Genomic DNA, 23,524 nt, shown 5'->3' with positions numbered 1-23,524 from the left:
CAATCACAAGTAATGAAATTGAAACTGTAATTAAAAATCTTCCAACAAACAAAAGTCCAGGACTAGATGGCTTCACGGACAAATTCTATCAAACATTTAGAGAACAGCTAACACCTATCCTTCTCAAACTCTCCAAAAAATTGCAGAGGGAGGAACACTCCCAAATTCATTCTATGAGGCCACCATCACCCTGATACCAAAATCAAACAAAGATATCACAATATCACTGATGAACATACATGCAAAAATCCTCAACAAAATACTAGCAAAGAGAATCCAACAACACATTAAAAAGATCATACATCATGATCAAGTGGGATTTACCCCAGGGATGCAAGGATTCTTCAATATATGCAAATCAATCAATGTGATACACCATATTAACAAATTAAAGAATAAAACCAGATGATCATCTCAATAGATGCAGAAAAAGCTTTTGACAAAATTCAGCACACATTTATGATAAAAACTCTCCAGGTAGTGGGCATAGAGGGAACCTACCTCAACGTAATAAAGACGATATACAACAAACCCACAGCCAACATCATTCTAATAGTGAAAAACTGAAAGCATTTCCCCTAAGATCAGGAACAAGACAAGGATGTCCATTCTTGCCACTATTATTCAACGTAGTATTGGAAGTCCTAGCCACAGCAATCAGAGAAGAAAAAGAAATAAAAGGAATACAAATTGGAAAACAAGAAATAAAACTGTCGCTGTTTGCAGATGACCACTGCACCACCAGGGAAGTCCCCATGGCAAGATCTTTTATGACCCACCTCTTAGAGTAATGAAAATAAAAACAAAAAGAAGCAAATGGGACCTAATTAAACTTAAAGTTTTTGCACAGCAAAGGAAACCATAAACAAGACGAAAAGACAACCCACAGAATGGGAGAAAATATTTGCTAATGGAGCAATGGACAAAGGGTTAATCTCCAAAATATACAAACAGCTCATGCAGCTCAATATGAAAAAGAAAAACAACCCAATCCAAAAATGGGTGGAAGACCTAAATAGACATCTCACCAAAGAAGACACACAGATGGCCAAGAGGCACGTGAAAAGATGCTCAACACCACTAATTATTAGAGAAATGCAAATCAAAACTACAATGAGGTATCACCTCACACCAGTCAGAATGGCCATCATCAAAAAACTCTACAAACAATAAATGCTGGAGAGGGTGTGGAGAAAAGGGAACCCTCTTGCATTGTTGGTGGCAATGTAAATTGACACAGCCACTATGGAGAACAGTATGGAAGTTCCTCAAAAAACTAAAAATAGCACTACCATATAACCCAGCGATCTTACTACTGGGCATATACCCTGAGAAAACCATAATTCAAAAGGACACATGCACTCCAATGTTCAATGCAGCACTATTTACAATTGCCAGGACATGGAAACAACCTAAATGTCCACTGACAGATGAATGGTTAAAGAAGATGTGGTACATATATATAGTGGAATTATTAGCCATAAAAAGAAATGAAATTGGGTCATTTATAGAGATGTGGCTGGACCCAGAGTCTGTCATACGGAGTGAAGTAAGTCACAAAGAGAAAGATAAATATCGTATATTAACACACATATGTGGAATCTAGAAGAATGGTACAGATGAACCTATTTGCAGGGCAGGAATAGAAACACAGATGTAGAGAACAGACGTACGGACATGGGGTGGGGGGAAGGGGAGGGTGGCATGAATTGGGAGGTTAGTTTTGACATAATTACACTACCATGTGTAAAACAGATAGCTAGTGGGAACCTGCTGTATAGCACAGGGAGCTCAGCTCGGTGCTCTGTGATGATCTAGATGGGTAGGATTGAGGGGAGGGTTTGGGGAGGGAGGGAAAATAATAAAAAGAATCAGAGAGGAAAAAACTTCACCTCACTTATAGAGGAAAAGTGGATAAGAAGTACATGAGACTTCTCTTCACAAATCAAACAAGCAAGAAGCAAGTAAAGTGAGATATTTAAAGTATTAAAAGAAAAAAGCCCACCAACAAGAATTCTGTGTCTAGTAAAATTATCCAGAAGTAAAGGAGAAATAAAGACTTTCTCTGACAAACCAAAATTTGGGAAATTTGTTGCCAGTAGATCTGCCTTGTAAGATATGTTAAAAGAAATCCTTCAGAGAGAGGAAAAAGGATAGAGGTCAGAAACTTGGACCTACGTAAAGAAGAGAAAAATATTAGGGAAAGAATAAATGAAGGTAAAATAAAATATTTTATTTTTCTTATTCTTAATTGATCTAAGAGATAACAGTTTGTTCAAAATAATGATAGTGTCAATGTGTTTGGAGATTATAGTTTACCTATAAGTGAAATAAGTGAAATAAATGACAGCAATACTATAAGGGACAGGAGGAAAGAATTAAGAATACTCTGTTATAAGGTACTTGCACTACCCATGAAGGAGTATAGTATTATTTGAAAGTGGATTTGCATTAGTTATAGATGCACTTTGTAAACTTGAAGGCAACCACTAACAAACAAACAAACAAAACCCCACAGTTATATATACCGTAAGCCAGAGAGTAAGGAAGACTATGTGAAGACACTAGGACTCATTATCTGAGAACAGTTTGATCAAAGGAGGAAGAAAGGGTGGATTAACAGGCATGCTCTTCAGTGCCTGAGAAGTAGCCCATGTCCCAGCTGTGGTCGGAAATAACAGGAATAACAGAAGCCCTGACAGAAATACCAGACATGCAGACAAGCTGTTCTGATTCCAAAACAGAAGGCATCATTTTCTAATTTGCCCTATGCAGTCTGGGTGACTGCACACTTCGTAGAGAAATTCCAGGTCCAACATGGCATTTGAGTGATAGAGCAGTGACCACTGAAGCAAATCAACAGGTGGATCTGAGAATAGCTCTGAGTCCCACCAAACAAGACATGGCATGAGAAAAGCGGCTGGGAATTCAAAGCCACCCAAGAGGAGCCTCACTGTTGGGACCAGGGGGACACAGGTGCACAGAATTTTTAACTGGAGGCCATGGAGAGACGGTTGTCAGTCGTCATAAGTAGCAAGTGCTTCTGCTGAATTTCAGTTTCCGTTTGCTCACAACTCCAGGGTATGGCTTCACTCTACTTCATGAGCTCTCTCTGTGTCTCCTTTCAGAATTCAGCTCTTACTGTTAAAAGCTTAATCTTCTCCACAACTCCCAAGACTAACTGCAGAGCTGAGAGGATCTTATTAGCTTAGCTTACTCCTGAGTGGAGAGAGATTTCACAGGCCACTTGCTGGCCTCAAGTCAGTTAATCGGACTTGGTGAACCTGGACACAAGACCACTGCGTTGAGAATATGGCTGTCCAGGGTGCCCCTTAGGTCCTTCAGGAAGTGCTGTGTCTCCCTGAGAAAACGCTGTGGGCATGGCAGGCACGATAGTTGACCCTGACTCACCCAATGATAGACAGATAGGTGGATTTCAGATAGATATCAAATCAAACCTAGCCTGTAATCAATAATCTATAGTAAAAGGAAATCATAGGTACAAAAATAATAATGTAGTAAGGTTTAGAAGTTATGGTGGTAGTACTTTTCTTTATCCTTTTTATGTCGTTCCTTACACAGTTCACGTCAATATTAACGATAATAGAGACTAATATTTGCTGCACGCCTACTATGTGTTTGGCCTGCTGTTAGATGCTTTATATAAAATAATTAGTTTAATTCCCACAACAACCCTAAGAGGTGGGCACTGATATCTCATACCACTAATGAGGAAACTAAATCTGAGAAGCTTAGTAATTCATACATATAACCTTTCTGCTTATAGGAAGCAACATTTGCACTTATCTTTCCTCACAAAATGCCCTTGGTTGCACTTGGGAACAAATTCATTTGCAAGAGCAAAGATAAAAGGGTAATTTAGAGACAAGAAGAAAGAAACTAAAATAAGAAGGAAAAAAAGCCTATCAGAAGCTTATTTTAGATATAGTACTATTATAAGAACAATTAAACTTTGATTGGCTTGGGGGAAAGAAACCTAAGGAATCGTAGGAAGCTTTAACTGAGATTTACAGTTCTACGAGATGTGACTTTTAAAATCTTGATCTGTCAGAAGAAGTTCATTGGGGAACAGAAAAGTTGGAGTTTTTGCTCGGTTTTGTAACTTCCTGCAGAACCTTTAACTAAGTTCTCTAACCCTTCTGGCATCAGAGGCACCACCACTAATAGGCCTTCAGCAAATGCTTTTATGAACATGGAATGATAAATAGGAAGGGATTTGATATTTTAGATGAGCAAGTGTGAGTCCTTAGCTTGAAGACCAGAGACAAAGCGTTATGCATGTCATGTGACAAGGATGCAAAAGTAAGAGTCCTCGTGAGTCCTTAAGGAACCCACTAACTAAGGTCATGAACACAGAAGTCCAATGCATGGCCTGCTATACTGGAAATCTTTGGTAAATAAATAGGAGAGCAGAATCGGTTCCCCTCCTCCTGCCCCGGCCCATTGGTAAAGGCACAAGGGCTGCAAATAGGATTCATCTTGTGTGCCAGTTCCCATCAATTGCCAGCAGCCTGGTGTCATGTGTAGAGAGATTGGTGACTTTGTCCAGGCCAAGCAGGAAAGAATACTGCAGGCTATCAAGGCTGTAGGAGAAACAGGGCTTGGGTATGTGGGTAGAAGAACCTTTCAAACTCCAAGATGGATTTGAAGGTACACAGAACTGGGTTGGAAGTCTTGCTTCGTCACTTAACCATGTGACCTAGGACAGCCCAAGTCTCAGCTTCTTTAATGTATATAACAAAGTATCAAATGCCTACATTATGTGCTATTGTAGGCACGTCATTGTATAAAGCACCAAGCACAGTGTCTGACAAATAGTAGTTGATCAACATATGCTAGCTGCCTTGACTGACATCCAACTTCTTCAACAGATTCCACGGTAGCCAGGACGTTCTTGGTCTAGTGATCATTGTAAACGAGGGTTCAGCAATCATGTGTCTGTGAGGACCCTAGACTCCTCTCATTCCTGAAGACATCCCCTAATACTTAAATTTTTGCCATTTCATGTGCAACTTCACCCCTTAGATTTATGTATTTCCTTATCATCTTCTTCTGCTCTCCTTCCCATACTTTTCCCCTGCTTTTTGGATTTCTATATCACTGGATGGTACTAACCTTTACCTAGAGACTCAACACATAAAACCTGGGGATCAAGGCTGCCTCCCAAGGCTCCCATTTTGATAAAAGGAATCTGAGTACGAAATGATAAAGGAAAGGCTGTCACAAGGTTGCCCTACTAGAAATGTGCTCTATTCTCTCAAGAACCTGTACCCAGTCCCCCTGCAGCTGAGTCACTCACAAGCTTCCAGATCACCATGGAAGTCTCGAGTAGCTATTTTGAAGGCCTTCAAATACTCACTTGACAGTTCAGCTCCATTGTATGATTGAATTAATGGAAACAGCCAAATGTTTCTTTTCCTTTCCTTTACATGTGGGTCCCCCTAGACCTCCTGGCCTCTCCCTGCCCTGTGCTGCATGCGTGAACAGAAACAGCCTCTCAGAGCAGATCTGCAAAGGAATTTTCTGGCTGAGGCAACCTGAGGTCAGGAAACGACGCAGCTGTCAGCTCACAGTTACGGTCTGGGGGGAAGAGAAGCCTGAGGCTTGGGTATGAGGCTCCCACTCGGTCAACCTCCTCACCAACATTTCAGCTGAACAATAACCGTGATTGATATAAGAAAGAACAAAGCGACTTCCCAAATATTTCTTTCTTTCTTTTTTCCTTTTTTTTTTTTTTTTCTTTCTGCCCAGTATGCCATGCTTCCTGTTTCTCTAGTAATGAAAATGTGTTCATCTGTCAAACGGAAAGCTGCCCCACTGTCTTAGGTGCAGAGAACTTCAATCACAGCAGCTGCTGTGACCAGACCCAGAGCCAAGCTCCTCATTTGTTTTGGCTAACGCTGCAGAATCAGTTTAGGCATCCCTCTAGAACAAAATGGTGCATGGGAACAGAGCCAAGCTAGGGAAGAGAAGCAGCAAAGTTGCAACAGATTATTTGTCTGCTAAAACAGAAGGAGAAAGATATCAAAACCTGGATCCATTTGAGTCCAGCCTCCCTAACATATTCTTTATTTGCAACACAGATGATTTTCTCTAATATCATTCAACAGGTGCTAAACTGTAGCTTTTCTAAAGATTAATCATTGCAGCCTTGGCAATGGAGAATTAGGACGGAACAAGGCAGCTCCTGGAATTCTTAGTGTATTTCTGCTGGGTACCATATATATATGGTGCTTGTTAATGGTAATCATAATGAGGAAATTATCATCGCCCTCAGTGTTCCCAAAGCATGCTGCACATACCTGTATCTCAGGTATAAACTACATGGATAGGAAATTATGTTTACTTTTGTGTCTTTTACTTAGACTGTGAGTGCCTTAAAATACGTTTTTTACTTAATTCTAGTTTTCAAAAATTAACACACAGTGGGCACCCAAGAAATACGGGTTAAATGGTTTATTTGTTTAACTAAATTGCATAAGTGTATAACACGTCCGTCTTTCAATTTCATTAGGGAAGTCTGAATAAGTATGTTTCTTTTTGGCAAATGTACCAGAACTGTTTATCTGAAAAGCTCCATCTATATTTCTACTTTCACCCATTTGAGACAAAGACCAAGACTACCCAGACATAAATTATTTAATGGGGTCATTAAGCCAAACCCACTTTGTGGCTCATTTGGCCCGGCTAGCGGAGAAAAGAGTAGAGCTTGGAAACATAATATGGCTTCACGTTTTTTCCCCAGATTTATCAGAAAATGGCTAACCTTGAACGTCCATTTGAATACTGTAGATCTGATTAGAGAAGGGGAATATGAAGTCAAACTCTAAGCAGGCCAAAAATGGAATTAAATGAAAATCTCAGAATATTTAAATGCCTCAACCACTTTGATGGTGTTATCTCGAGTCTGGACAGCTTTTACAGGATTATTCTCCTACTGGTCAGCCTGTGCTGTGTAGTCTTGTGTCTCAGGAAATATCTCAATTAGGTACTTCTCTAGGACAAGATAAACCAGCACCCAGCAGGAGTAGACTGTGGATGGTGTGGTGGTCTGCTGCCTGAATTTCCAAGTCTTAGGTTAAGGTAGTGATGAAAAGTCAATGAAGGGGTCATCCCTAAAGCCTGGAGTGTTTCCAGTATGTGCTGAGACACTGGCTGGAAAACTGAGGGAGGGAGAAACCTTCCCTATAAGTCAGTAGTTAGAACTACCTTGTATGCCTCTCTTCCAAAACCACAGGCCTGGCTGGGTTGAAGGCATCACAAGAGAAGCGTCCTCTGTAGAGTCAAAGATAAGAGTACCAGTGTCCCTGTTCTGTTGCTGGAGGTAGCCAGCTCTGGTCAGACCCTCCTTGGAGGAGGAGGAGAGAATTGAACCTCCTTTGCCTTGCCCAGTATATCTCGTGCTTGTTTCCCTGAGCCCCACGCTCCTTTCACATTATTTCAACAGTAAAATAGTCAATTTATTTTGTTTGGCACATTGTGTTCCACACACAAACTGATCTGATAACATTTGGTTGAGATTATTCAATTGAGCAAAATATTGGAGGAGGGTTGTTTATTTCTGTGGTGCCATATAGTTTGATCAAAATGGTTTTCATTTCACATTACTTATTTCTCTTTTTCTACAACACTGCAGCATCTAGCCATAAATGAAAATAGTTAAACATCCAGGTAATTTAACTCCATCCTATCAAATATTAGATTTAGGAACATTGGGATAATAAAATAAAGGTTTCTTACCTCCAGATGGATATTTGGCATCGTGTAGTCATAGCCTATGTAGGGTAACACTTTAAGAATTAACATTATTGGAGCAGAAATAGAAGAATGATATGACTCTTCAGCATAAATGTGACATTTATGTCAAATAAGCATTGGATTGAAATCAACCAATTCAATTTCCAAGGGCCTATTGCACTTAGCAGAAAATTCTGCATAATGCATGCAAACCTGTGACATTACCCCAGAAGCCAAACTCTTTGAATTACTACTGAAGATTTCCATCCAACCCAACCAAATGCATTGTATGTGCGTGTGTATATGCGTGTAAAAATCTGAAGCCTCTGAGACAAAGGTCTTAAACAACATAGCAGGTGTCAACTTTGCATCAAGACAATGATGGAAACCCTAAGTCAGAATAGTACATACTTAAACCAACTTGTTCCAGCGAAATACACTGGAACAAGCAAGTATCAAATGCTTATTGGAAGAGAGACCACATATGTCTTTTCTCTGGAAGTCTGTCCTGTTTATTTTCCCTCCTTTAAGTATGCCCTGGTGTCCCAAAGTATTTCCTTAAGACTGAAGCTTAGCTATCTGTGGTATGGGGATGGGACTGGGAAGAACTTGACCCAGTTTCTTCAGGGATTAGTTCTTGAACTCCTGAGAAGCGTATTTAAAGTGGCTTACAAACGGGTGAGAATTCTTGCCTGACATTTGAGATTGAAAACCCGTGATGGGAATCAGTTTGGACTCTAAAGCTACAACTCAAGAGTATTAACACTAGGTGCCTCCTCTTAATCACCAGGCGAGAACTGTATGTGAATTCAGTGCTGCAGTGGTTGGCCACATGAATAAAATTTAAGATGCTGGGAAACATATATTAGCCTTGAATACCATGTCTAGAGTAGAGTCTTGCTAAGTTGACCACACAGAACCCTGCAACCATACTCAACTATAAAAGCATTGTAATGACCATTGGCCCTCTCCCCATGTAGGAGCTCCATGACCCTTGGAGTGTGATGTATTATAATGATCAACAGGTTTCATTATCAGTAAACTTTGGTTGAGACTTGACTCTACCTCTACTCAAATCTCAAGAAAGTGACCTTGAAGGATGTCAACAGCTCTGAAGCTTTATGTACTAAGATAGTGGTTCTCAAACTTTTCTGTATCAGGACCCCTTTACAGTCTTAAAATTATTGAGAGCCCCAAAGAATTTTTCTTTATGTGGATTATATACTTTGATATTTAACCATATTAGAAATTAAAATTAAGCATTAAAATTGATTCATTTTAAAATAACAGCAATAAACCCAACATAGGCTACCATAAAACATAATTTTGGAAGAATAACTATTTTACAAAAAAATAGAGAATAAGATTGTTTTACAGTTTTGCAAATCTCTTTATTATTTAATAGAAGACAGCTAGAGTCTCAAATGTGCAACTGCATTCAACCTATGGTGATATCACACTTCATGTCGTCTTGGGTAAACTCCACTGTACATTCAAGGAGTGAAAAAGACACACAACAGTTTGGACCGCTTGGGCTGCCTGCAAAAGGGACCACCAGGGGTCCCCAAACCACTCTTTGAGAACTACCGTCCTTACAAGCAAAATGGAGGATAACAACAGCAGTAATAATTACAGCTAATAGTACTTAAATCCTAACTCCGTGCCTGGCCCTAACTGAAGTGTTTTTCATATAGTATCTCATTTAATCCTTGTAGCAACCCCCTGAGGTAGATATGATATAGCCTCGTTTTCATTTTCCAGATGAAACAATTGAAGCAGAAAGAAGTAGAGTACCTCTCCCAAGATCTTATAGCTCATAAACGGTGGAGTTAGGATAGGAACCCAGGTACAGTCCTGTTATAAGATCAACATTAGCTGTAGTAGTAGTAGTAGCAGTATTTAACAGTTATGAAGTATTGACTATGTAAAATGCTAGATACCATACATTATCTCTTTTTGCCCTCAAAACAGATCTCTGATATACTTAGTATTATTATTATCATTTCACAGATAAGGAGACAGTCTTGACTAAGATCATATTTAGTATACGGGAAAATTATATAAGCTCTCTAACTATAAAGGTTTGCTATTTAAGTAGGGAATTATGCTAACATTAGGTGAGGTGGTCTGATGCTTCATTTAACTAGCATCATCGCAGAATGAGATACAGTTATTTCTGCAGAAGTAAATTTTCCAGAATAGCTCATCTGTACTACTTTGCAGGCCTAAATGTTTGAAGTATCAATAAAACTATACGGAACGAAGGAATCATTTTGAACATTAGCTTTGATTCTGCTCCTTCCTTTGGAGATGCATTGGAGGCTACTGAGGGGGGGTAGGCCTCTATTTCCTTATTAAATAATCCAAGGATGCTTTATGTGTTGTATGTGGGTTTTCTTTTTAGAGTCTGTAGATTTTTACTTTCAAATTTTTTTCTGTCTTCTCTTTGTCAAACCAACAGTATTTTTTTTTTCTCAAAAGAATCCTTGGGCATGTTTCTAGACACCTCTCTTTTGGTGACCTTATACCTTACTGTTCATATTCTGTCCTCTTAAGAAACTAGGCAACCAAGTTTGCTTGTATGCTGTATAAAATAAGAGCAAAACGTATCTGAGTTTCTGGACCCTTCACATCTGTTTTGATGGTTCCAAATGCTTCCTCCGCTCACTTGCATCTGATTGGCCCTGCCCAGATAAATAAGGGTGTGGCATAGGCATTGTTCCTCTAAGTGAGATGTTCCTAAGAGATCACAACTTTTGATAGTTTGGAAGTTTTAATGCCATTTGTTATGAAGACAATTTGCTTATGGGCTTTCTTTTCATGTATTTTTACATTTGGGATCTCTGCTCTTAACTCTACTTTTTAAAAATCCTTTAGAGGAAACCAAATATGCCTTGTTCCAATTCCAATAAGGTTGCTTTGAATGTTTTGAACTTGTAGTCATGGTTGAGACGACCTAATTTAAAACACATTTGGAAGTTCAACTGAGCCTAACCTAGGTAGTTTCAATGTTTTCTCTTATGAGTTCACTTTTTTTGTTGTTGTTTTTGTCTAAATTCATGCCCCAGTGTAGTTTATGTCCTTTGGTAGTTGAGATATTGAGCCGAGGAAAAGTAGCAAAGCCATCAAAATCATATTAGAAAGAGGGAAAAGAAAAATAAGGAAAAAAGAGGAAGAGATAATGTTTGAGAAGGAAAAGAAACATATATCATTGTTGTACTGGACTAAAATCAGTTCAATAAACAATGATAAGTGCTAAGGACTAGTCTAAGGGATAGACATGTCAATCCTTCCAATCACTCTCAAAATAAAGTTCAAGTTCTGGGACCTGTCTCCTGCCTACCCCTCTAGGCTCTTCTCCCACTCCTCCTGGCCTTGTAATATGTGTGCTAGTCCTCCAACGACCATACTGCAGCCCCCCTCCAAGTCTGCAGGTGTGGTTCCTCCGTTTTGAATGTCCTGATGACCTCTGCCTTGTTTGTTAGGCAAACTCTTAATCATCCTTCAAAACTCAGCATCTTTGTACCCTTACTTTACCTTCTGGAGTATTCTTCTCACAAAAAGACATTCATATGTTTGCATGTTTATTTCTCCGCTAATTTGCAAGCTCTTAAATACAAGTGTCTGCATCCTTACTGCTATCATGATGCTGGACGCATAATGGATGAACAAAACATATAGATTAAGTTTAAATTTGAGTTGTAAGAGAGTTCCTGCTCTCTGGGAACTCACAAACTAGTGGTGATACAGATTCATGCATTTGAAACTCTAGCTTGAGATGGGCTATCACCAATGTTCTAATAGCATGAATGCATTGGCTCTTAGATCGTCTATGGAAAGTTTATACAACTTGGGTCTTGATTTGAGAGGCATATCTGCTAATATCAAAACTCAAGCCAACTCAGAAATAAACCCTTACATATATGGTCAAAGATTTTTGATAAGGGTGCCAAGACCATTCAGTGGGGAAAGGACAGTCTTTTCAACAAATGATGTTGGGAAAACTGGATATCCATGTGCAAAAGAATGAAGTCGAACACTTACCTTATACCATATATAAAAATTAATCCAAAATGCAATAAAGACCTAAATGTAAAAGCTAAAACTATAAAACTCTTAAAGTAAACATAGGAGAAACTCTTCCCGACATTGGATTTGGCAACAATATCTTGGATATGACACCAAAAACACAGGCAACAGCAAAAAGAAAAATAGATAACAGCAACTACATCAAAATCAAAACATTTTGTGTATCAAAGGACACTATCAACAGAGTGAAAAGGCAACCCATGGAATAGGAAAAAATATTTGCAAATCATATATCTGATAAAGGGTTAATATCTAGAATATAGAAAGGACACCTACAACTCAACAACCACCAAAACCAAACAATCCAAATCAGAAATGGGCAATGACCTGAACAGACATTTCTCTGAAGACACCAATTAGCCAATAAGCACATGAAAAGATGCTTAACATCACTAGGAAAACACAAATCAAAACCACAATGAGATACCACTTCACATCCATCAGAATGGTTACTACTAAACAAACAAACAAACACAAAACACACAAGAGAAAATAACAAGTATTGGCAAGGATGTGGGGAAGTTGGAACCATTATGCACTGCTGGTGGGAACGCAAAATGGTCCAGGCACTATGAAACACAGTATGGTTGTTCCTCCAAAAATTAAAAACAGAGTTATCACGTGACCCAACAATTCCACTTTGCGATATATATCCAAAAGAAGTGAAATCAGAGACTTAACAGATATTTGTATGCCCATGTTCATAGCAGCATTATTCACAACTGCCACAAGGTAGAAAAAAACTCGTGTCCATCAACAGGTGAATGGATAAACAAAATTACATAAATCAAATATTATTCAGCCTTAAAAAGGAAGGAAATTCTGACATATGCTACAACATGGACGAACGTCTAAGACATCATTCTAAGTGAAATAAGCCAGACGCAAAAGGAAAAGTACTGTATGGTTCCACTTACCTGAGATACCTGGAGAAATCTAATTCATAGAGGCAGAAAGAGGTAGTTGTTGGTCTCTGGAGGGAGGGAAAATGGGGAGTTATTGTTCAGTGGCAGCAGAGTTCCAGTTGGGGAAGAGGAAACAGTTCTGGAGATGGATGGTGGTGATGGCACAACAATGTGAATGTACTTAATGTCACAGAGCTGTTCCCTTAAACATGTGTAAAATGGTAAATGTTATGTTATATATATTTTACCACAATTTTAGAAAATGTAAAAAAAAAGAAAACAAGCAGGCATATCCCTGCCGTTATCACCCTCTTGTTTACTGGTGATCTTATAGGCTGGATGCATACACACACTGGAGAATCTGATAAACAGCTGACTTCAGTTTAATTATGTTAAACAAGGCAGAAAGAAAGGAATCCACTTGGTGCTACCACGCTGGAGATCTGCTGAGAAATCTCAACATGGAACCCAGGTGAACTGGCTCTCAGCCCTGTGCAAAAGCCCAAGAGGCATTAGCATTCCCCAGCGAAGAGCAGGTAGACACTTGGAACGCGTCTAAGCACGCGGCTTTTCCGCTCCGGGCCTGGCCCTCGGGAGAAGACACCTGTGACGCGACTTGGCTACGGCCTCTCCTCCCCCGACTGCTGAGCGCCCGCGCTTACTAAGCGCCTTAAAAGTTATCATTCCACAGCCAGAAAAGGGATAAACTCATCTGGCTGTAATTCAGGACCGAAAAGAAAGTCTCACCTTCACCCTCACCAGCGGGCGTCCTTCCACCTTCTTCCTCCACCCAAGAAATTCAACAAACTAGCGGCTTGGAGATTTCTTTCCTCCCCACCCCCATCTCCTAATGAAGTGCAGGTGCGGGAGCAGTCCATCGAGGGGCTGAGAAGGGGGGTGAAGGGCGACAACATTCCTGAGACATTCAAGCCCTTAAATCCACTTCTCTTCATTTGCCAAAGAGTTTTTGGTTATATTAGGGGATCAGCAAACTTTTCCTGTAAAGGATCAGAGAGTAAATATTTTAGGGTTAGGGGGCTGTAGGGTCTCTCTCGGAACTATTCAGTTTTGCTCTTACAGTACAAGAGTGGCAGAGACGATACGTAAATGGCCATATTTGTGTTCCAATAAAACTTTATTGGTAGAAATTAAAATTTGAATTTTGTATAATTTTCACGTGTCTCAAAATATTATTTAAAAATTTTTTTTCAACCATTTGAAAACATAAAAACCATTCTTAGCTTGTGGGCCTCACAAAGAGGCAATGAGCCATATTTGGCCTATGGTATGTTGTCTGCTCACCCCTAGTTTAAATACTTTTAATCTTCCTCCTTGAAAAAGTTAATGTAGCTCACTTGTTCTTGAAGGGAAGGGAACTAATAGTTATGGGTAATTTATTCAACAAAGTTCAGCAAACATGGTGGTTAAAAGCATAGGCTCTGAGAACAGAATGGTTGGGTTTAAATCCGAGCTTCTGCTGTGTGACCCTGAGGAATTTACTTAAACTCTCTAAGCCTGTGTCTCCTCATCTGCAAATTGAAGCTGACGAAAACAGAACCCAGCTAGCAAGGTTGTTATGTGGCTTAAATGAATGGATACACGTTGAACGCTTGGATCAGTACCTGGTGCCTTATAAATGTCAGCTGTTGTCTGCTCCACGATGCCAAGCCTGGTATTAGGTCCTTTATTTCATGAGCTCATTTAATCCTGACAAATGGATATGCTGACCATTTGATAAATCAACAAATTCCATATAGTTAAGGCAACTTGCTCAAAAGGATGGTTTTAAGCCAGGTGATCTGCTATGGTCCAGGTTCTTCCCTTTCCCTCAAACCGTGCTCCCTTCAAAGATACTTCTGCAGTTTTTGATACAGTGGACCCTATATTTATGACAAATCTCCTTTCTCTCTTGGTTCCATGATTCTTCTTCCGTTAGTTCTCCTCTGATTTTCTCTGCTGTTCTCAAGGGTTCCTCTTCCTCTCCTTATCTCTGAAATGTTGGCCTTACCCATTGTTCAGGTCAAAGACATTCACAACATTCCTCTAGCGTCTCATTCATGGTCGTGGCTTCAGTTATGAACAATCACCTTTCGTAAACGAGTCCCACAGCTAGCCATGACCTATCTTCGCAGCCCCAATTCCATGTGTGCTGGACTCAGATATTTCCAGAGGGCAACATGACAGATGGATTGCAAACTCATGCTGATCTGGCTTCGCCTTAAAGCACTGCCACTCATCACTGTGGCATCCTGGGAGAATCATACCACCTCTCTGAGCCTTGGTTCAGACATCAGAAAAACGGAGATAATATAAAGAACCACCAAACAGAGTTGTTGTAAAGATAAAATACGATGGGTATGATGAAATTGAGGGCTATTCATTCATTCTTTTATTCATTCATTCAACAAACATCTATTGAACACCTCCTATGTCCTACTAAGTGCATTCCAAGTGGTGGATGATATTACTAAAGCCCCAAATCTCCTCACTTCAGCATCTCTCCTTGGAAACGTGCTCTTCTCTATATTTGCCCTTTGCCCACCTTCCGGTCTTCTGGATTTAAGCCCATAGTTCTTAGTAATGCTACTTGCTGTCATCCCTACGTTCCAAACATCAAATCTTGCTTCTCTTATCCTTTCTTTCCCTTTTCTACTGTTACCATTCCCAGAACTAAGCCCAGATCATCTCAAACCTGGATTCTTCTTTCATGCCAATCCTCAAATTTTGACTTTATTTCAATGTGGAAATAGGGAAGGAAAAGGATCAGAGCTTAATTTGTACTCCATGTGAATTTAAGTGGGAAGAGGCCAGCAAGGAGACATGCGAGTTTTTAAAATTTAAATATAAATTGATGAAGTCTTGAAGTAAGGTGCTGACGTTAGGTATGGAAAGGAGAAAGAGGAGGTTGTGAGAGGGATTTGGGAGGCGTCTGGGTGGGAGTGAAGTAGGTGTGGGCTTTCAAGATGTCACCCCAATTTAGAGCCTTGGTAACTAGGAGACTAATGATACTTTTTCACAACTTCTGCAACACCTGTTTTTCATCTCTGCTGCTCATATGTGTCTTTTCACCTACAGTCTGGTGTAGGTTATTTCTTTTGCACGTATTACTGTCTTTCTCTTCAATTTGGTTATGGGCTCCATAAAGCATGGTCGATGTCCCTTCATCCTTTTCTTTTTATTTCAAAATTTGCTTAGCCTGAGTATGGGCAGTGCTAATAAGTGTTTAAAAATATGAATCGCTAATTGGCCCATTCTTGTGAGTATTTGGATGGTGTTCTGGGGTAGGTGGCAATTCTCTTCCCCAGAGAATTAGAGTTAGGTCAGCTATATAAGTTTACTGCCAAACTAAGTCTACTCCATAAAGAAACATGTATATTCTCAGTCAAACATTTAGATTATTTTACAACATTTATTTTTATTAGTGACCTATAACCCTCATGAAAGCTCCCTCAAGAACCTGGTTATCTAGTGATATCGAGCCTCAGAGAGAGGAATTAACAGTGACTTTCTAAAGCCTGAGACCTCAGCAAACCCTCTCGATGGAAAGGGCTGCTCATTTTTCTGTCTCCCTTGTCCTCACATGTATACTCCATCTGCCTGGTGCTTTCCCCTCTTAATTGGAAAATAAACAAGCTCTGCACAAAAAAGAGGCTCGTTCCTTGACCCACTTCCTATAAGACAAGGTCAGTTCATGCTGTATTTAGGTTATGTAGTAGGTCCAGGCAAATGCTCTTATGATTCCTTGAAGCTCAGCTTCAAACAATGTGGCATAGGTACAAGGTCCTGGAAACCCACAGCTGCAGGCAGAGCAGACTGGTCTGTGGCAGGAGAACACGTGGGCATGTCTTTCTGAGCAGCCTTTGAGCAGATGGCCAGTCTAAGCATCCGGGTGCAAATCACTCCAGTCACATCTGAAAACCAAACAAGATTTTTTAGAACTGTGAAGTCTGGAGAGTGTTACGGATTCTGTGATATCAGAGAAATTGCTTCACATCCTTCCTTCTGAGTAGGAAGAATAGAATAAAATAAAACAAGGTAATAGGCAGAATCAAGAAGATCAAGGCTAAGAAATAAGCATGGTATCGGTGGGAGGCAGGGGTCCCAGAAAAGAGAAGGTAGAAGTCTAGATCAAATTAAAAAAGTAAAGAGTTCTCTGTTAAACTAGGAGTAAAGGAGTGTACCCAGGGGTAGAACTAGGCAAAATCACAAGGCAGATAGATTGGGGAGAGAAATGATTTTAGGCTTGCTGGCATCTCCCAAGCTATCTTGGGCTGGGCACCTAGTCAACACGAAGAACTGATTGACTTTCCAGAATGGTGTAATAGAGGAATCAGGGGCCCTCCTAGCAGACACAGGCCTAGGTTTAAATCCTGCCCCTACACTGTACCTGCGTGTGACCTTGGAGAGGCACGTCGCCTCACTGAGCCTAGGATTCCTCATCTGTAAAATGGGTAGGATAATGCCTATTCCCAGGGTTATCGTGAAGATTAAATGAATTAATAGATGACAGGCTCAGCTCAGCACAGTGCAGCTTGGCAAACAGAGGACACTCAATCAACAGATGCTCTTCTTCTCTCACTCCTCTTTTCCCAGGGGAGATAGGGCACAAAGGGCCGAATTCTTGTATCGCTGCCTTTAGGTAGAGAGGAGAGAGCATTGTCAAGAACTGTGAAGGGTCTGAAATGCTACGCTCCTATTAAGCTTACAAGTTAACCTGACACGGTTTCATGGATGCTGAACGAATCCGTGAGACTTCTAGATCAGAGATGAAGGACTTGATCACTCATAGCACAGCAAGCAACATGCGTATCAACATATTGGCATTGTTTCCCTGGACCCAAATTCCACAGGGCGATGGGAAGAGAGCCAGGTGATGGCCGATCACACTGTGGGGTGCAGGCCGGAGAGGAGCCTGAGCTTAGAGAAGCCCAGTTCTGGATAATCGGTAGTCAGCATACCTGCCCTGTGCTCCAGGCTAGCTCTTTCTTTCGATGCTATTTGCTGTAGAAAGAGCCTTGAAAAGATGGAAGGAAAGCAGTCACTGCTCCTGCTTGCCAGACGTAAAAAATGTGAGACAGACACATGGAAAACCGTCTCCCCAAAGGCATAACAGAAATAATCCATTTCCTTTCTGTCCTTTTCCCAGGCTCATTAGCAGAGGCAGGCTTTCTGTACAACATCACTTTGCTCTGTGAACATAGGCATCTCCCACATCCCATATCCCCTGCATCCCACTCCTCTTCACTTCTCCCCATCATGTGGAGCACGCCCCGCCCCCACCCCCACCCCCGCCCAGGAACTTTCGGTACCCATCGTGAGCTGCTTAGAGCAGTGGCAGAGCCCACTGCTGTGTAGGCTGCTGGTGACCAGGACAGGACTCTTCCCTGGGAATCTAGTTTAAGCTTCCATGAAGAACGTGAGAAGAGAGGAGTTGAAGTGAGGAAAGTCAAGGGAGAGAACGAGACATCTCTCCTCTTCTCTCCATACTTGGGCAACATTTGATCCCAGCTTGGAGGCGAAAACTGAGCCAAACTGGTGTCACCGAAATGGAACAGGAAATTTCAAGAGTCTCCGATATCCCCCCTCAGGTGCACGGGCCCAGGGCCAGCTGGATGTCTGCAAAGAGCAACAGGCCACCTACATGGAGTTATTTGAGGGACGACATGAGCTCCACCTGTTTCCAAATATCCTGCACCATTATGGTCTTTCCTCCAGGAAAGACGTGATCCAAAAAGGACCCTGCTCCAGTATAAATATGTTTTCTGAGAGAAACAATCTCGACTATTTATAAATGCTCTCAGAGTGGGCCGTGCATTGAACACACACATTTTGAGTACCAGCTACATGCCTGACATCATGTGAGGCGCTGGCCTTCAAGCGTGATCAACTGTAGTCCTTGCCGTCAGGAGCCTTAGGCTAGTGAGGGTCAGAAAGGGAAGAGGCAATTTAGATGCAAAGTTACATGCTTCAAGATAGTGAATTACTGGGTGACATAGCAGCATAGGGAAGGGGCACTTCATCTTATTTCAGAAGATCAAGAGGTGTTTTTTGATGGGAGTTAATTTTAATCTGAGGCCCTATGAGTTAAGTTTTTTTCATCTCTGTTTTAGAGGTGAAGTAACTGAGGCTTAAAGAATCAAAATGGCTTACCTGATGGTACTTGCTGTGTGAGTGACAAAGTGAAGACTCACACATATTTTGACAACAGTTTTAGTGGGTTTTCCCATAAATATATATTTTATAACATAGTGGTTTGTCGAAGCAGGTAGGAGACAGGATCTATGAAAGCTGAATCTTAATGATGGTGGGAGGTGGAGAGAGATCAGGTGAAGACAAGTATGTGGGGTGGGTGTAGGGAGAAAGGCCCAGAGAATGTGACATTGCTTGGGAAAGGCCAGCCCGGTGGTTGGGTGCTGGGGTAGTGCGGGATTCTGGAGGAGATGTAGATGAAGCCTGAAAACAGTGGAGATTGTGATGGAGGCTCTTCGGGTGAAAAAAAAATAGAATAAGAAAAAGTTTTTAAGAAGTTGTGATAGAAAATTTGATGTGAGCAGCAAAATCTAACTTTCTCTAATTCACAATTTTATCCAAATCACTGCTACAAGTATTAGCCATTGCCACTACTCCAGTAAGCAGGAGGCCAGCACTTTCTGAATACCCAGAGAAAAGAGGGAGAATTCAATCAGAGCAGCCAACTCCATGTTGGACTCTTCACAGGAGCTGAACCAAGGATTTCCCTTAGTCCTTCTCCAACATCCCCCTTCTCCATCCTCTGTCAAGACTTGCTCTGTTCCAGAGGGAATTCAAGGAACATTACTTCTTCACTATACCTTGACCCCAAAGGAGCCCGAAGTTCCCCGCAACTGGCCTTGGCATTTGGAATGAGCATAGTGACCTGTGAATGTTAGCAGCAGATCCAGATCTGAAACAATAACCAAGAAAAAAAAAAGTAGAAACTATTTTGAGTTGGACCAGGGTTTATATCATATACTATGGCTCAAAACTTCCTCCCACTCTTAAAGGCAAGCCAAACTCATTTGAGTTTCAAATATCACCATTTAGCAGTTATGGGCCTGGGCCTCCTTCTCTTCTGACTGAACTCTCAGCCAACCTGGGCAACATTTGGATCCAATTTGAGATAGAAAAATTGGGTGAGCTCCTTGCCAAATTCCTGTGAATCTGTGTCAAACTCAGTGATTTAGGCTAAGATTTGGGGTGTGGCTGAGTCCCCAGAGGAGTTCTGTGGTTGCATAATCCACAGGAAATGAAGCAAAGGGTGTTTTTAAAACTACCTCCAAGGAAGTGGGCTGTAGAATCTCAGTCTTACAGGGCCCTAGATTTTAGAGCTTTCACCACAGAATTTAAGTGTTCCCATAGCACTTAATGGTCTTCTAGGACTTGCTTAGCCATCTGTTCATTTTTCTTCCCCATCACCCCCATCCTATATGTTATTACCCATTTTGAACCAGAAGAAGCGAGTACATAGGAATGCTAAATTTCTTACTCCAGGCCAAGAAGAAAATGATGGAACTGAGCTAAAGACCTGACTTGATGGATTCTGCTGTACAAAATCCACCAAAAATTTGCTCTCTGACCCCTTCAAAGTTTGTGAGTTTTTCTTTCATTATAATGGGCAGGTGACTACAGCAACAACAAAGAAGTCACAATAAATATAGGGTGATGGGAATGTCATACATCAGTTCTTTGGAAAACTGACTCCAGAGGGGAGATTTGCATGTGAGGAGTTCTTTAGGAGTGCTCTCAGGAACGGTACCCTTGAGAGAGTAGGGGAAGCAGGACCAGGCAAAGGGAGAAGCTGAAAGTGCTGCATTCACGAGAGTGGGCCTAACTGATCCCGCAGGGAATTCTGGAGCACGGATAGCTCTGAACAATTGTGTGGAATTGTGGCGATGGATCTGGGCAATCATTAGATATGAGCCACATTCGGGGAGGGGGCATGACCTTGGGCAAGGAAGCTTCCTTTGACAGAGAGCAATTTCCAGGGAAGGCTCAGCTGTGGGAAGTTAGCAGGCAACACTCTTGGCAGCTGGAGCACCTTGGCAGGTCCTAAAAGGCACCCACAGCATCCACTATGGGAGGAAAGGTAGAACTATATGCTGAGGACCCAGAGTTCTGGGGCCAATTTCATTGAGGTCATGTCCACAGTGATGAAAAATTGTTCCTAGACCAAGTAATGGGGCCCATAGACATCTTAAGGCTCCAAAGGCTAAGGAGGCAGAGACCCAGAAGATGGTAATGGTACCTAGAGGTAAACCACTCTATGGGTCCTGCATTTTTAAACAGAGAATAACTCAGGTTTGATGGAGTAAAAGGTGGTGATGGTGGAGAGATGTCAAAGAAGGGATCAAGAGAAGACAAAACAGGGCTTCCCTGGTGGCGCAGTGGTTGAGAATCTGCCTGCCAATGCAGAGGACACGGGTTCGAGCCCTGGTCTGGGATGATCCCACATGCCGCGGAGCCACTGGGCCCGTGAGCCACAGTTAGTGAGCCTGCGCGTCTGGAGCCTGTCCTCCACAACAGGAGAGGCCGTGATAATGAGAGGCCCGCGCACCGTGATGAATAGTGGCCCCCACTTGCCGCGGCTGGAGAAAGCCCTAGCACAGAAACGAAGACCCAACACAGCCATAAATAAATAAATAAAAATTAAAAAAAAAAAAGAGAAGACAAAACAGTCTGCCTGTAAAAAGGAATATAATTTAGCTAAGATGCCTGTGGAAATTTCCAGAAATAACTGAAAATCTATAAGGCTTGAGTTATTTTTGCAGTATCCTGGAGTCCCTACTTTCTTCCCAAAAGCTACTCTGAGGCTTCCTGGAGGATTGACCTCGGTGCTAACATGGTACCCCAAACCCAGCCTGTGCAGTGAAAGATCCCTAGGGTAGGGGTCAGGAAACCTGTGTTTGGGGATCCACTTGGCCAGTTGGGTTACTTTGACCTAACCAATTCTTTATCTTTACCTATTTTCCTCATCTTTTCCCAACACTAAAATTATTGAAAGATGCGTACTCATTGTCCTGCACTAGATAACAAAGTGAGGATTTACATTCTTTAAAACATAAGAAAACATGATGGGGGTTCAAAAACAGGCTTCCCCTGTCCTTTCTTTTCTCTCCTTTTCCTGTTCCCCATGCTGATTTTTTAAGGCACAACTATTATGCTATTTAGACACTTCTTTTTATTTGTGATTATTTTCATTTTTATTAACATCTCTTCACCTTGAGCAGATTCTCTTTTCAGACCAGCTCATGGGTCTCTGAACATGTCTGGTGTTTTCTAACCTGTGTGTACCTGCCAAAGGTATTCCCACCACTGGGAATCCCATCCTGTCCATTTCAGAGCTCTTTAAAAAATGCCATTTGATCATTAGGACCTATCTCAATGGCACCATGTACCTGGTCCTGCAGTAACATCACCCACAGTCCATTGTAATTACCCACTATCTTGTGTTCATTCATTCACTAAACCTCCTTTTTGAAATCCTTTCTGCTTTTTACCCATCTTTATCCCAGACCAGGTGAGATAGTCCTGGGCTCAAATTTAGTCTCTCCCAGGGACTAGCTTTGGGAACTTAAATCAGTAATGGACCTGTCTGAGCCTTAGTCTTCTCATCTGTAAAACAGGACCAATAATGGTAACTACCCTAGTGGATGAGATGGTACTTAGTAGAGAGTCTGGTATTTTATAAACCTATGTAGGTTCAGTTGAAGATGGTTGTAGGATGGAGCTGGAGTGCATTAGCCGAGGACTGAATCCCCGTGGCATTAGCAATAGGTCCTGACTCCTTCACACAGTTCCAGGGCCAATGGCCTGGGAGCAGTAAAGAACGTTGAGGTCATTTGTTTGAACTACCAGTGTAACTTCTCTGAAAAGGATAACCTGGTTTTTCAAAAACGTGGGCTGGAAAATTGTCCACACTAATTTACAAGACCGAATTATATTCCAGTCAGCACTTAATTATTCATATGGGCATTTTCCACTTCTAGGTTATCAGTGGAATTCTTTCCCCTCGATTTCAGGCTCCTTCTCTCTGCCACCCAGCATGTGGCTGGGCCACATCCCCCTTCAGCTATTTAGTGTGGGCTTAGGGAATGCAAACTCATTTTAACTTTTTCCTGAGCACAACATCCCTGGGAAGGAAAATCTGAATCCCCAAAAGCCATACAAAGCATTCCAAAGTAAAATATAAGAAACATTTTGATTGTTTTTCTGTTTCGGATTATCTGTGCCACTATTCATTTCCTTTTTTTGTGGATAATCAAGAACTGGCTGTATTATGGTTAACAGGACTTTCAAATTGCTGAGAAAACTCTGCAGGGCATTGAAAAGTTTTAAGGGTAAATTCATAATCCCCAATGTTTACACTTAATAGCACATACTGCCTTGGACAAGGGGAGTAGAATAGGTAGGTATCCAATAGTTCCAACTTCAGATATCTTTTTTTAAGGGCATTTCAGCCTCAGCTGTTTCAAATCATATTAGGCCAGTGCTGATTAAAATCAGATAAGGCCCCCGAGACAGAGAGAAAAGGAAAAAGAAACTCCATGTTGAACTGCAAAGATTTTCTTTTCGATCAACTTATACAAATGTATAAAAAGAAAGAAAGAAAAAATGAAAGATTATAATTTTTTTAGCCCAGGAATTTCTTAGCAGCATTAAGCCAAATGTAGGCTCCATACCCTTTAATCATTTTAACTCCAGCCATCTGAATGTCCTGGATGTGTGCTCCAAGCTCTGATAAGCACACAGCAAAA

The sequence above is a fragment of the Balaenoptera physalus genome (assembly GCF_965194825.1).
Source record: "Balaenoptera physalus genome assembly, chromosome: 10".
NCBI classification, from domain to species: domain Eukaryota; kingdom Metazoa; phylum Chordata; class Mammalia; order Artiodactyla; family Balaenopteridae; genus Balaenoptera; species Balaenoptera physalus.
This window is presented reverse-complemented; position numbering follows the sequence as displayed.